General features: G+C 39.7%; 1 long non-coding RNA gene across 9 annotated transcripts in view; it reads right to left on the reverse strand.

Annotated features, from left to right (window-relative positions):
- LOC103795360 (uncharacterized) overlaps positions 1-12,899 on the reverse strand; it is a 273,323-nt gene that overhangs the window by 110,922 nt on the left and 149,502 nt on the right. For 6 of the 9 annotated variants that reach the window (XR_013521991.1, XR_013521987.1, XR_013521984.1 and 3 more), the window contains one exon: positions 352-436. The exons of the other annotated variants lie outside the window; for them this stretch is intronic. This is a non-coding gene — a long non-coding RNA (uncharacterized LOC103795360). The remainder of the gene's footprint in view (positions 1-351; positions 437-12,899) is intronic. 9 annotated transcript variants of the gene reach the window in all.

Raw genomic sequence — 12,899 nt, forward strand, 5'->3', positions numbered from 1 at the left:
GTGAGCATATATATAATATATCTATATACACATATATTCTATATAAAACAAGCATTATACATATATAAAAACATAAAAATATGCTCACTTCAAAAATATGTGTGCATATTTTTATGTTTTATATATGTATAATGCTTGTTTTATATATAATATATAATCTCAATATTATATATATATTAATATAGTGTATTATTATGACACATGGGTACATAAACAGCACTTGATAACTGACAGCTTTTACTATGGTTGGAAAGACAAATATATTTGCCCTCTATCTAAGAAGGCGATTTGTTTTAAAGCGACATTTTGGCAAGTCAAAAAAGAAAAAAATTAGATTAGGTTGCTACTTACGATTATTCAAGTTGGTATTTCAAAGCATCCTGCTTACTTATCATGCTCTGAGTCCCTTTTAGAAGCACTTTCAGGTAGAATTCAGCTAAGAAGAAACAGGTTGGCAATTGATACTTGGCTTATTTCAAACATTTGTTACTAAATGACTGTATCCTTTTAAAAAAGAATAAAATTCATTTTTGCCATTTATCTTTATTTTTATTTATATTCCTTCTCACCATTTTTGCTATTTAAAATTTTTTTCCCTGCTTAATAAAGCTTTTAGAGTTAGCACTTATTTATTTTCAAAATGTTTTTTCTTCATTCCTACAAATAGTTTTTGGAATCGGATTTTATACAACCTAAATCAGTTTTTTTCTTTTGCCAAAAGCAACATATATCCACTACAAAAAATTAGAAATTGCAGGTAAGTATAAGGAAGGAAGATTTAAATATGTGTAATCCCACCACCCACAGACAGTCACTGTACATTCCCTCAAATATTTTGATTCAAATGCATATTTTTAATAATGGTGGAATTACGTTGTACTTTTACCCTTTTGAAGTTAGTGTTTCCTTTAATTACCACAATTATCTTTCTATGCCAATAAATATTCATCTACATCTTTTATTAGTAGCCTTCCAACATAAGATCATTTACCTGAGCAATTCCCTATTGTGGAAATTTAGTACATTTTACTTTTTTCTTTTGCTATTATCAGCAGTATCTCCATGAATAAGTGAAGAGATAACAATTAGTTACTCAAACCTTTGAAAACACCACTTAATGAGTCTTGCAGTTCAGAGCAGAACAGATCATTATCCTGACTATAATCCAAGCCTTTCCTTGTATATCTTACTGTGAGTCCAGGACCATCATTGAAAAATAGTCAAGTTTGGTGGGTGGGCTAGATTAGAATAAGAGAATGTGAGGAAAGATTTTCATTTCTGGTCTCAATAATGAATGTGCAAACCAGAACCTACAAATCAGCTCGTGATCAAAAATACCTTCACAGAAAGCAGGAATACTGAAATGGGAAGAAGGGAAACGGAAGGAAACTCGCAGACCACTGCTGCTCTCACTCTCTGCAGCTACCATGTCCATATTTGTTTTGAAAAACACTCCTTGCCCACAGTCTGGTCTCTGGTATGAGGAGCAATGACATTCCCATTTTACAGGTAAAGGTACTGAGGCACACACAGAGAAGCTGACAACAGTGTTCACAGTGCTACAACCAGTTAGTAACACATCCAGGGTCTGAGCCTGTGTGTTCTGGCTCACAGACAAGTGCTCGTTTTATGCTCACATAATTCTCAGTAACACTGGGAATAATTTGGAAGAGGAAACAGGACACAATGCAGCAGGGAGATGAGCAGAAACATAATTCTCCTGAGAGACAGCGTGGAGGCATTTGTTAGCTACTTGACACTGGTCTAACATCCTCAGTAAGAGGATAATACCTCTATCTACCTCCCTAGGGCAATATGAGCATGATTGCTGATTTAGAAATTTGTCCCTGTAAGAGCTTTGATATTCTCAAAGGAGACGTGCTGCCGCAAAGTAAAAATATTTTCTTTGCTTCCATTGTGCACATGAGAGAAAGGAGATTTGGATCAGGTAAATAAATTATTGGAAGACATATACATTCTTTATCTAATCACATTAGGATAATACTCCTGAGCTCCTTGAATGGAGGTATCCTGGGTACCTGCTGTCCTTAGCACATAACTTACAAAACAGTGAAAATCTTACTCAACTTAATCAGAACTACTTATTAATGGGCTAATCAGAAATGTCAGTCAAGGAAAAAAATGGGACACATTTATGTTGTAAATGTAATCCCTCAACAGGTTCTTCCCACCCGATGCACAGAAGAAATCAATTCACTGACACCATGGTATTGAAATAAAGAAAGAGTTTAGTTAATGGAGGGCCGTCCAGTGGGACTGTCATTATCACTCAAGTTGGTCTCCCCGAAGGCTCAGAGGCTAAGGTTTTTCAAGGATAGTTTGGTGAGTCAGGGACTAGAGAATGGGTCTTTCTGATTGGTTGGAGATGCAATCAGAGGAGTGTAAAGAAAATCATCCTCAAGTGCTAGTCTGCCTCTGGGTGGGCGCTACAGCAACCTGAAAAACATCTCAAAAGATCAATCTTAGGTTCAACAATTGTGATGTTATCTATAGGAGCAATGGGGGAAGTCATAAATCTTGTGACCTCTGGCCACATTCCTGAGCAGTAAGAGATTACAGAAACTCTGCCTATACCTTAGCAGAATTCAGGCCCCTTCCATAATCTTAATCCTGTAGCTTTTCATTCGCCTTACAAAGGCATTTTCAGCCCCCAAATAAGGAGAGCATCCGTTTTAGGTAGGTACTATTATTTGCTTGTTTCAGAGTTAATACACTAAATTCTTCCCATGGTTAGCTTGGTCTACACCCAGGAATGAGTGAGGACAGCCAGCCCATGAGGCTAGAAGCAAGATGGAGTCAGCCATGCTAGACTTCTCTCACTGGTATAGTATAGTCTTTGCAAAGGTGGTTTCATAAACATATTATATTATATTATATATTTTTAAGATGGACTCTTGCTCTGTTGCCCAGGCTGGAGTGCAGTGGTACGATCTCAGCTCACTGTGACCTTCATCTTCCAGGTTCAAGAGATTCTCCTGCTTCAGCCTCCCATGTAGCTGGCATCACAGGTGTGCATCACCACGCCTGGCTAATCTTTTTATTTTTTTGGTAGAGGTGAGGTTTCACCATGTTGGCCAGGGTGGTCTTGAACTCCTGACCTCAGGCGATCTGCCTGCCTTGGCCTCCCAAAGTTTTGGAATTACAGGTGTGAGCCATCATAAACCTGCCCATAAACATTATATTTTAAAAATGTATTTACCAACCCAGTGGAAGGCCATGGTTCTTTAGATTCTCACTATAGATTCACTGGCAAGGCTCCAATACCACATTTTTTTGCCTAAACCACACCCATAAGATCTCATTTTTCATTTTCAACTTTCCTTTCTTTGTAGTAGGTGAGAACTTAAAGACACTCATGAGCAACATACTGCAGAGTTTATTATTTTTCCTAGTCTCATATCGTTAATTTAACATTAGTGAGTCTTTCCAAAGCATTCCATTTAAATGTCATGGTAATAATTCTCACTCTTCACCCTCGTGTTGTTAACGTAACATTCATGTAGATAGCATAGTTTTAATAACAAGTAAAACTAGCACAAATATGTCCGGGAACAAACAATTCTGATTATCAAAAAACACAAAACTCAACTCCTCAGAGAAGAAAGGGATCCGGTCCCTTAGCCTTACAGAGGGAATGAATGTTGGTTCCTCCTATGAGTCACTTAAGTAGAAGCTGGTTAAAAGAGTGCCCAGAATAGTTTTTTTATTAATTAATTATTAATATTAAGCAATGTATTTGTGGACAATGACTGGTGACAGTCCCAGGTAGGAGTTTAAATCATATGTATTCATTCACACTCAAAGTTTTAAAATCTCATCCTCCCTACCCCAATAAATTTCCAGAGTCTGTCAACTTGCCCCTCTACATGATAGGTTTGAGTTCACATTATCCTGCTCATAGGACCATAAAAGACCCAGTTATTCACCAGGAAAGCCTCTTAAGATGAGAAGGAAGAGCTCCAAGAGTAAATTAAATCCCAACTTTTATTTTCTTCCTACTACTTACAAACATACGCTTTCCCATTATTTCTTATTTTCTGTCTCACACCATTAGCAGGTAAGTTCTGTGGGAGGAAGGATTTGTCTCCCTCATCTACCTCTATATTCTTGGTACACCTAGAATAGTGCCTGGCACAGAGAAGTTACACAATAAATGTGCGTGAAGTGAATGACTGACTTAATCCAGGTATATACAACATGGGTGTTTTCTACACAGATTTGATCCCATTTAATGGCTTTTTGTTTTTCCATTTTTTAAATAAATTTCTATCCTGTTAGAAATTTTTCTAATTACTTGGCAACAAAATAGCCTTCAAAAGGCTAGCTAGATTTTAATCTTGTCTAAATCAGGTCAGAAAAATCGGTTTTACTCCAGAAAACACAAAGGGCGAAGTACAATGGCCAGAGTTACATAACAGCTATGCTCACCAGGTGTGCAAAGCCATTTAACATTGTCATTCAGACTCAGCCCTAAGGAGCAATCTAGTTTATCTACAAAACTGAGAACAACCAGCTGCTAACAACTGGACATTGTCCCCAAGCCCAGCACACTCCATGTCACCACTCATTGCACCTACAACCTAGCTCTGTTATTAGAACTTCTCATAAGGACCCTCATGATAGAACTACTGAGAAATAAAGAAAAAATGGATGTCATACATATGCTTTAAAACTTTATGTTTAGTTTTTTAAGTGTATGTTTTGCACTGGTACACTTAGATTTGCAATTGAAAAGGGAAAAGCATATCAGAAAGAAGCTTTTTGTTAAAGCAGACTGATGAAGAAACCAATGATAGATGGAAAGCACAACTCATTTTAAGTTACCAGAGGAAGCAACTAAGTTTCTCCAAAAGAAAGAAAAAATGAAGCAGCAGCCAGTTGGAGAATTACTTGTTTTTATTATACCAATTAAAAATAGAGTCAAAGAGCCAGGCATGGTGACTCACACCTGTAATCCCAGAACTTTGGAAGACTGAGGTGGGTGGATTATTTGATTATTTGAGGTAGGGAGTTCAAGACCAGCCTGGCCAACACGCGAAACCCTGCCTCTACAAAAAATACAAAAATTAGATGGGTGTGGTGGCAGACACCTGTAGTCCCAGTACTGGAGAGGCTGAGGCCATTGAACCCAGGAGGCGGAGGTTGCAATGAGCCGAGATTGTGCCACTACAATGCAGCCTGGGTGACAGGGTGAGATGCCATCTCAAAAAAAAAAAAAAAAAAAAGATAGTGAATGGCTTCACGACACATGTCTCTTTTTGTTTGCTTGTTTGATTGTTTTTGAGACAGAGTCTCTGTGTCACCCAGCTGGAGCACAGTGGCTCAATCTTGGCTCACTGCAATCTCAGTCTCCTGGCTCAAGTGATTCCCTTGCTTCAGCCTCCAGAGTAGCTGAGACTACAGATGTGCGCCACCACGTCCAACAAATTTTTGTATTTTTAGTAGAGATGAGGTTTCACCATGTTGGCCAGCCTGGTCTTGAACTTCTGACCGCAAGTGATCCGCCCACCTCAGCCTCCCAAAGTGCTGGGATTACAGGCACCATGCCTGGCCCCACATGTCTCCATAGAGTGAAGATGACCATGATCTTTCTTCGAGCATCACCTTTCATCGTCTTCCAAGATGGAGTTATGGGCTTTACTTCAAACATTGCCTCATCTTCCACGTTCAGCCATCAAAATCATTGAATACAATCTTTAAAACATTTTGCAAGTTCAGCACTTCTTCTCCATCCCATTGATACCAATTCAGACTCTGCTCCTTATTGCAATGAGCTGTTAGAACCGCTCCTGAATCATATACCTGCCAGTGCTGTCCTTGTGCTATTCCATCTCCATGAAGCCACCAAGCTTCCCTCTACCCAAGCTCCCTGGCACACCATTTAAGGCTTTCACCCCAGGTCAATTCACCTCTGAAATCCTATTTTTAGGCAACCCCCCCTGCAGCATATATTTTATGCTTTAGACACAATTAGTAGATAGTGGGCTACATGAGTCTGAAGCTCAATGGGACAATCTAGAGCAATTGAACATTTTTAAATAGAGTAGTTCATGATTTCTGTGGTGGATACTGTGAGGATCCACTCAGATCCTTCGAGACCATGATGCTCATTCTTCCAGCTGCATGGGAATGCTGGTTCATAGCTAAATCTCTCTCCAAAGAAGCTGCCTTACTCAAGCTCACAAATTCTCCAAGCTGGCAGCCCATATCCAGTGATGACTGGTTGAGGCAGAGCACAGAGAAGCCCAGACCCCTTGCCCTGATGAGTGATAATTCTGAAGAGTGATCCCAGCTCGAGGACTCATCCCATGCCACGGGCTCTGTGTTGACTATATTATAGCTTACCTTCTCCTTCTGTCCAGTCTTGCTTCCCTTACTTCCAAGGAACTCTTCCTTAAAGCTCTTGCATAGAAATCTTAGGCACATGGTCTGATTCCAGGAAACCTCACGTAAGGTGGTTTTATTTACATTTTACTGAAATATTATCTTATAAAAATGACTTGCTTTTTAATTAATGTTTGCGCTTGATCATTTAAACATTTTTAAGGTTCCATTTTAATTCAGAATGTTTAATTGAAAGGAACGAGCATCTATAGTTTTTTTTTTTTAAAGTATTCATTCATATCCAGCTCCACAATCAGATATTGCTTAAAATGTTAGAGCCAGAACTCTGAAATCTGGTTCCATCGTTTCCCAGCTGTGTAACTTTGGTAGATTGCACAGTCCCTCTGTGTTTCCATTTCCTCACCTATAAATTGCGGATAAAAACAATAAAATGATCCTAAACTGTTGGGAAGACTAAATGAGTTATCATATAAAAAGCATTAAGAATGATGCTTAGCAAAAAATACATGTGCTAAAATTCATTAGGGTAACATTAGCTGCTGTAGTAAACGGACTTAAATTGTCCAATGGCTTGATTATATAATAGACATTTCTTCCTCATTTATCTACATGGTTTTTACAAGGACTTAGGTTAATAGATAGCCAGTTATCTTCAGTACATGATTACTCCATCCCTATTGGCCAGAAAAGGGAAACATGAAGGAGTCTGTACCAGAGAATTCTACAGAGGTCATTCTTCCTGCTCAAATCCCATTGGCCAGAACATAATCACATGGCCATACCTAACTGCAAAGGAGGCTGGGAAGTGTAGTCTAGACAATGGATTATAATGACTAGCCATCTATACAGCAAATTTTACTGTACTGATAATTATTGTTCATCTCATTTTTATCAACTTTCGAACTTGGGCTATTTTCTCCACTTACCTAGAATGTTGCAAAAGCCTCTTACTGGTCTAACTCCAGGCTATTTTGCCATCCCAAACCCTTCCCCCGCAACAAACCTGGAGTTATTTATCTAAAATCCAAGTCTGATCTTGTCCGTCACCATCCTCAAACTTCAGTTTAACATCCTTCTGTGACCGCCCCCGCCCCACTGCCTCAAGTTCCTCAAATCCCCTTCAGTGCCTTCATGACTCAGTCCCACCGTATCCCTTTAGTTCCCCTCCAAATTTCCCACCCACCTTGCAGTGGGTGTCTGTGATGTGACACCCACTTTGTGCCTACAACACTGAGACTACTCCAGTGAAGAAGGTCGGCCAGATCCCTGCTACACTTTAATGAGGTAGCCAAAAAAACAAGTAAATAAATAAATATGCAATATTAAGCTATAAGGAGTGCAGTGAAGAAAGATACAGGGTTTAAAAAAATGGGATTGGTGAGCTAAATAAACAGATGAGTAAATAACATGCGAGTGACAGCCATTCTGCACAGGATGCATTGTGGACTTTTTATCTTCACTATAATTACACAACCCCTGAGACTGCATATTACAAAAGAGGTCTTATCATTGACCTATATTTGAGTTCCTTTTAGCTTATTTTATGGCTGCTGTTCAGGGAAATATTACAGAGCACTAAAGATTGCCAAATGTGCTGTTTGTGTGGGATGTTGAGAGTATCATTTGTTATTGCTCCACGGGACAGTGACAGTACAAGTGACTCAATTTTTTCCCCACAATCTTCTTTGCAGAAAAATCCAACTAAAGATATTTAATAGAACCAAGTTTTACTCAAGTATGAAAAACTTATTTTTAAAAGTTCCCTGGGCTATGTTACTGTCACCTTGGTAGTTTAAAAAGTATTATATATGTGATATTCCTGCCACTTTCCTGGATTTAGGTTTTCAAATTCAGAGCATGTGAAATTGAAGGTTTTCTTACAGAGGCTTTCTTTTAACCAGAGTAATTTGCTCCCATCTGACTTGGTCATTTTTATTTGATTTTTGGTTTTGTTTTGAGATGGGGACTCAGCTTGTCACCCAAGCTGGAGTACAGCTCACTGCAGCCTCTGACCCCCAGGCTCAATCAGTCAATCCTGCCTCAGCCTCCTGAGTAGCTGGAACCACAGAAGGATGCCACCATGCCTGGCTAATTTTTATAAAATTTTTTATAGCAATGGAGGTCTCCCTGTGTTACCCAGGCTGGTCTCAAACTCCTGGGCACAAGCGATCCTCCCACCTCAGGGAGGATCCTCACAAAGTGCTAGGATTACAGGTATAAGCCACCACACCTGGCCCCGATTTAAATATGTATTGGCCTAATATAAGCACATGCTATGATGTGAGATGCACATTTAACCATGGATGTCCTCTTATAATCCTTCTATTAAAACAATGGAACTCTTGATTCAAAATAATTTTTAAAAATAATCGAATTGTTGGCCAGGTGCAGTGACTCACACCTGTAATCCCAGCACTTTGGGAGGCTGAGGCAGGCAGATCACTTGAGGTCAGGGGTTCAAGACGAGCCCAGCCAACATGGTGAAATCCCATCTCTACTAAAAGTACAAAAATTAGCCAGGCATGGTGGCACATGCCTGTAATCCCAGCTGCTTGGGAGGGTGAGGTAGAGAATTGCTTGAAGTGGTAAGCAGAGGTTGCAGTGAGTTGAGATCATGCCAGTGCACTCCAGCCTGGGCCGCAGAGCAAGACTTCATCTCAAAATTAAATTAAATTAAATTAAAATTAAAATCTAATTGTTAAATAGTTGAGGAATCATTACATAAAACTTGGAATATTGTATAGTCCTCAAAACTCAAGTTTGTGAGGCCAAGCATGGTGAGTCATACCTGTAATCCCAGGACTTTGGGACACTGAGGTGGGAGGATTGCTTAAAGTCAGCAGTTCGAAATCAGCCTAGACAACATAATAATGAGACCTTGTCTCCACAATTTAAAAAAAAGAAAAATATTAGCCAGGTGTGGTGGCATGTGCATGTAGTCCCAGCTACCAGGGAGGCTGAGGTGGGAGGATCGCTTGAGCCCAAGAGTTCAAGGCTGCAGTGAGCCTTGAACTTAATTGTACCACTGAACTTCAGCCTGGGCAACAGAGCAGGACTCCGTCTTTAAAAACAATAATAACAACAACAAAACAGCTGTTGTAAAACACTTAAATACTTAATAGCATGGAGAAATAGTTGGGATATAAAACCGAGAGGAAAGGGGAGAACACAAAAAAGTATAAAGAGTATAATTGTATCAGTCAGATTTAGAAAACCCAAAAGAACCTCAAAGAAGTCAGAAGAACAGCAGTCTGAGACTGGCAGAGTAGGTCACAAAACTGTTAGGATCCCAGAGCATTCAACCTTACTACTCCCCTTTCCTCAGCCCATGACTTCTAAATAATGGCCCAAGATGGTTGCTTGAGCTCCAGCTGGTATATCCACATTCCAGCCATGAGCGAAGAAACAGGGAGTCATATCTGGAGCAAAGTGAACAGATGGGGACAGGGAGAGTTGCCTTTTGTGATAAACAGAATAACGGCCTGCTTAAGATGCCCAGGTTCCAATCCCTGAAACCTGTAAATATGTCATCTTTTATGGAAAAAGGAGCTTTGCAGATGTGATTAAGTCAAATATCTTTTGATGGAGAGGTTATCCTGCATTACCAAGGTGAAACCTGGATAGTGTAATCACAAAAGTCTTTATAAAGGAGGATCAGATTCAGATAAGGAGATGTGATTATGGAAGCAAAATATGGGGCGCTCTAAGTCAAGAAAAGCATGTAGCCTCTAAAAGCTGGAAAAGGCAAAGAAACAGATTCTCCTCTTAAGCCCCCAGAAAGAATGTAGCCCTTTCAACCCATTTTAGACTTCTAACCTCTAGAATAGTAAGATAATAAATGTATATTGTTTTAATCCCCTAATTAAGTGGCAATTTGTTACAGCAGAAATATGAAACTAATCTATTCTCCCTTAATTTACCAAGGAAGAAGATAAAATCAATAATGGGGTACAACTAATATATGCTGTCACAATGTTGTCCTTTAAAAATGGGAATACATATTCCAAAGGAAAAGGGCTAATTGTGTTTTACTAGAAGTCTTCGGCTGTAAATATGGAACCCCAATCCCAATTCTAGTTAAAGGCGAAGGGAGGGGAAGTTTATTTAAATTTATATAAATGAATTAGCAGTAGAATTAAGGTCTATGTGTTAGATGAGGATGATAAGGGTTTATCTGTACCTTAGGTTAAAGGCACAAATTGTACCTATTTTTGTTTTGTCCCCCCATTAAAGAACAAATGAAGGATAAAGTGTATACCCTTGGCTACAAATGTAGCCAAGATTTGTCCAGCATGCTCTCTCTCATTCTATTCCCTCTGCTTTTCTGGGTTTATATTCATTCTCTTCTACTGAAGATGGACCTAATTCACAGGATGAGAAAGGCAGTGGACATCTCTGGGTGATTCAGTCCGACGTAAGGATCTTCACCTGATTGTTCATTCCTTTGCCATGTATTTACTGGGTCCCTACCATGTGCCAGGCTAGTGAACAAGACAGACAAGTCCCTGGCCCCATCCCAGTAGTTCACACAGACAGTAAGCAAATGCATAAACAATATCTTCACAGATTATATCAGGTGTGATGACGGAAATGTGCAGAGATAACTGGGGCCACTACTCTAGAATGGGTCATGGAAAGCCTCTCTCTCTGAGGAGTTGACATCTGAGATCACAAAGATAAATAAAGCAGACAGGAGCATGACTGAGAGGACAGTGAAGACTCCAACGGTGATGTCATTAAACAAGAAAGGGAGTCATGCCTGGAGCAAAGTGAGCAGATGGGGACAGGGAGAGTTGGGGCTGGAGCCAGATCTGGCAAGGTCTTGTGGGTACATCTTAGTTTCCCTGGAAGAGTCCCCCTTGCATCTGTTTTCTTTGCATATATATTGATAGCCATCCCAGTTTGAATAATCAGTCATACAGTCATCCTTCATATGAGCTATAGAAGTCAGGAATTTATCCTAAGAGAAATGAAAAGGCATTGAAAAGTTATAAGCAGAGCAGTGAAATGATCTAATTTTTACTCAGGATCCCTGGAAACCAGAGAATGAGCTAGTAAATGCAGGGAGTTCAATAAGTCAACATTCAGGACACTAAAATTTTTATTTATATGTTTTTTTTCCTTTTAGAAATGTTTATTGTTATTTTAGAGACAGGGTCTTGCTCTGTCACCCAGGCTGGAGTGCAGTAGGGCCATCATAATTCCCTACAGCCTCCAACTCCTGGGCTCAAGCGATCCCCTACTTCAGCTTCCCAAGCAGCTGGGACTACAGGTGAACACCACCATGCCTGGCTAATTTTTTATAGAGACAGGGTCTTGTTTTGTTGCCCAGGCTAGTCTCAAATTCCTAGGCTCAAACGACCCTCTCACCACAGCCTCTCAAAGTACTAGGATTATACATAGGAGCCACCATGCCCAGCCTGAATGTTTTTTTAGTATCAAAAATCAATATAAAGACAAAACAAAAATAGGTACAATTTGTGCCTTTAACCTAAGGTACAGATAAACCCTTATCATCCTCATCTAACACACAGACCTTAATTCTACTGCTAATTTCCTTCCCACTTCAATTCAGAAGCACTTTCTGAGGCAAAACATAGCTCCAGCTTTCTGGTCTCATGGCAACTTGGCAGCACAAGGCTTCTAGGCTAAAATCCCAGCTTCCATGGATCCATGCTGTTTCAGTCACAAATATTTACCTTGCCTGGCTCCGCAGGCTAATTAAAGGGGTAGGCGCTGTTCCTCTTGGCTCACCTCTAAATTGCTTTCAGAGGAAGCAGCAGCGGCAGGACCAGAACGGCAGCCCCATCACTCATCTCCATAGCCACACAGTGACTACCTCACAAATATCCTGTTCAGATTAGAAAAGGGGTTTGTAGCCACACCCTTGCCTCTCTCCAGCTAGATCTGAAATTGCATCTCCCAATGATGATTTCCCCTGGAAGCTGACATTAGATTTAGCAGCATATCTGAACAACAGTACCTCTGAAAGAGGGACTCTCAGGATCAAATACTAAGAGCTTATTACACCAGTTAAAACACAGCGTTTCACTGTGAATATTTCCTATTATTATATGCTTATTATAAATAATTTAAGGTAAAGAAAAGGTGGGAAGTTTACAGGGAATTTTTCTTCTGCTGTCACTCAGCTCCAGCACTGAACCAAAGACTGCCCTTCCCCTAGAAACCTCTGTTATCCGCTTCTGGTATTTTTCTATGCATACACAAGCAAATGGAGATATAGATATATATATATCCATTCATACACACACACACTCACACACACACACACACACACAAACATACATACGTATGTGTTTAAATAGATCACCCTAAAGGCTTTAAATTGATTTTATAATAACAAGCAAGTCCACATTTGATAAACCATAAAATGGAGTCACATTATAGTTCCCATCAGCAAATTTTGTTCCTTAACGCAGAAGGCTTGGCCCTTCCTATAAAGCAGAGTCACTGGTGAATCCTGTTTATACTCACAATGGAGTCAAGAAACAAAAACCAGATTGCCAGGCCCA

The sequence above is a fragment of the Callithrix jacchus genome, chromosome 9 (assembly GCF_049354715.1).
Source record: "Callithrix jacchus isolate 240 chromosome 9, calJac240_pri, whole genome shotgun sequence".
Taxonomy (NCBI): Eukaryota; Metazoa; Chordata; class Mammalia; order Primates; family Cebidae; genus Callithrix; species Callithrix jacchus.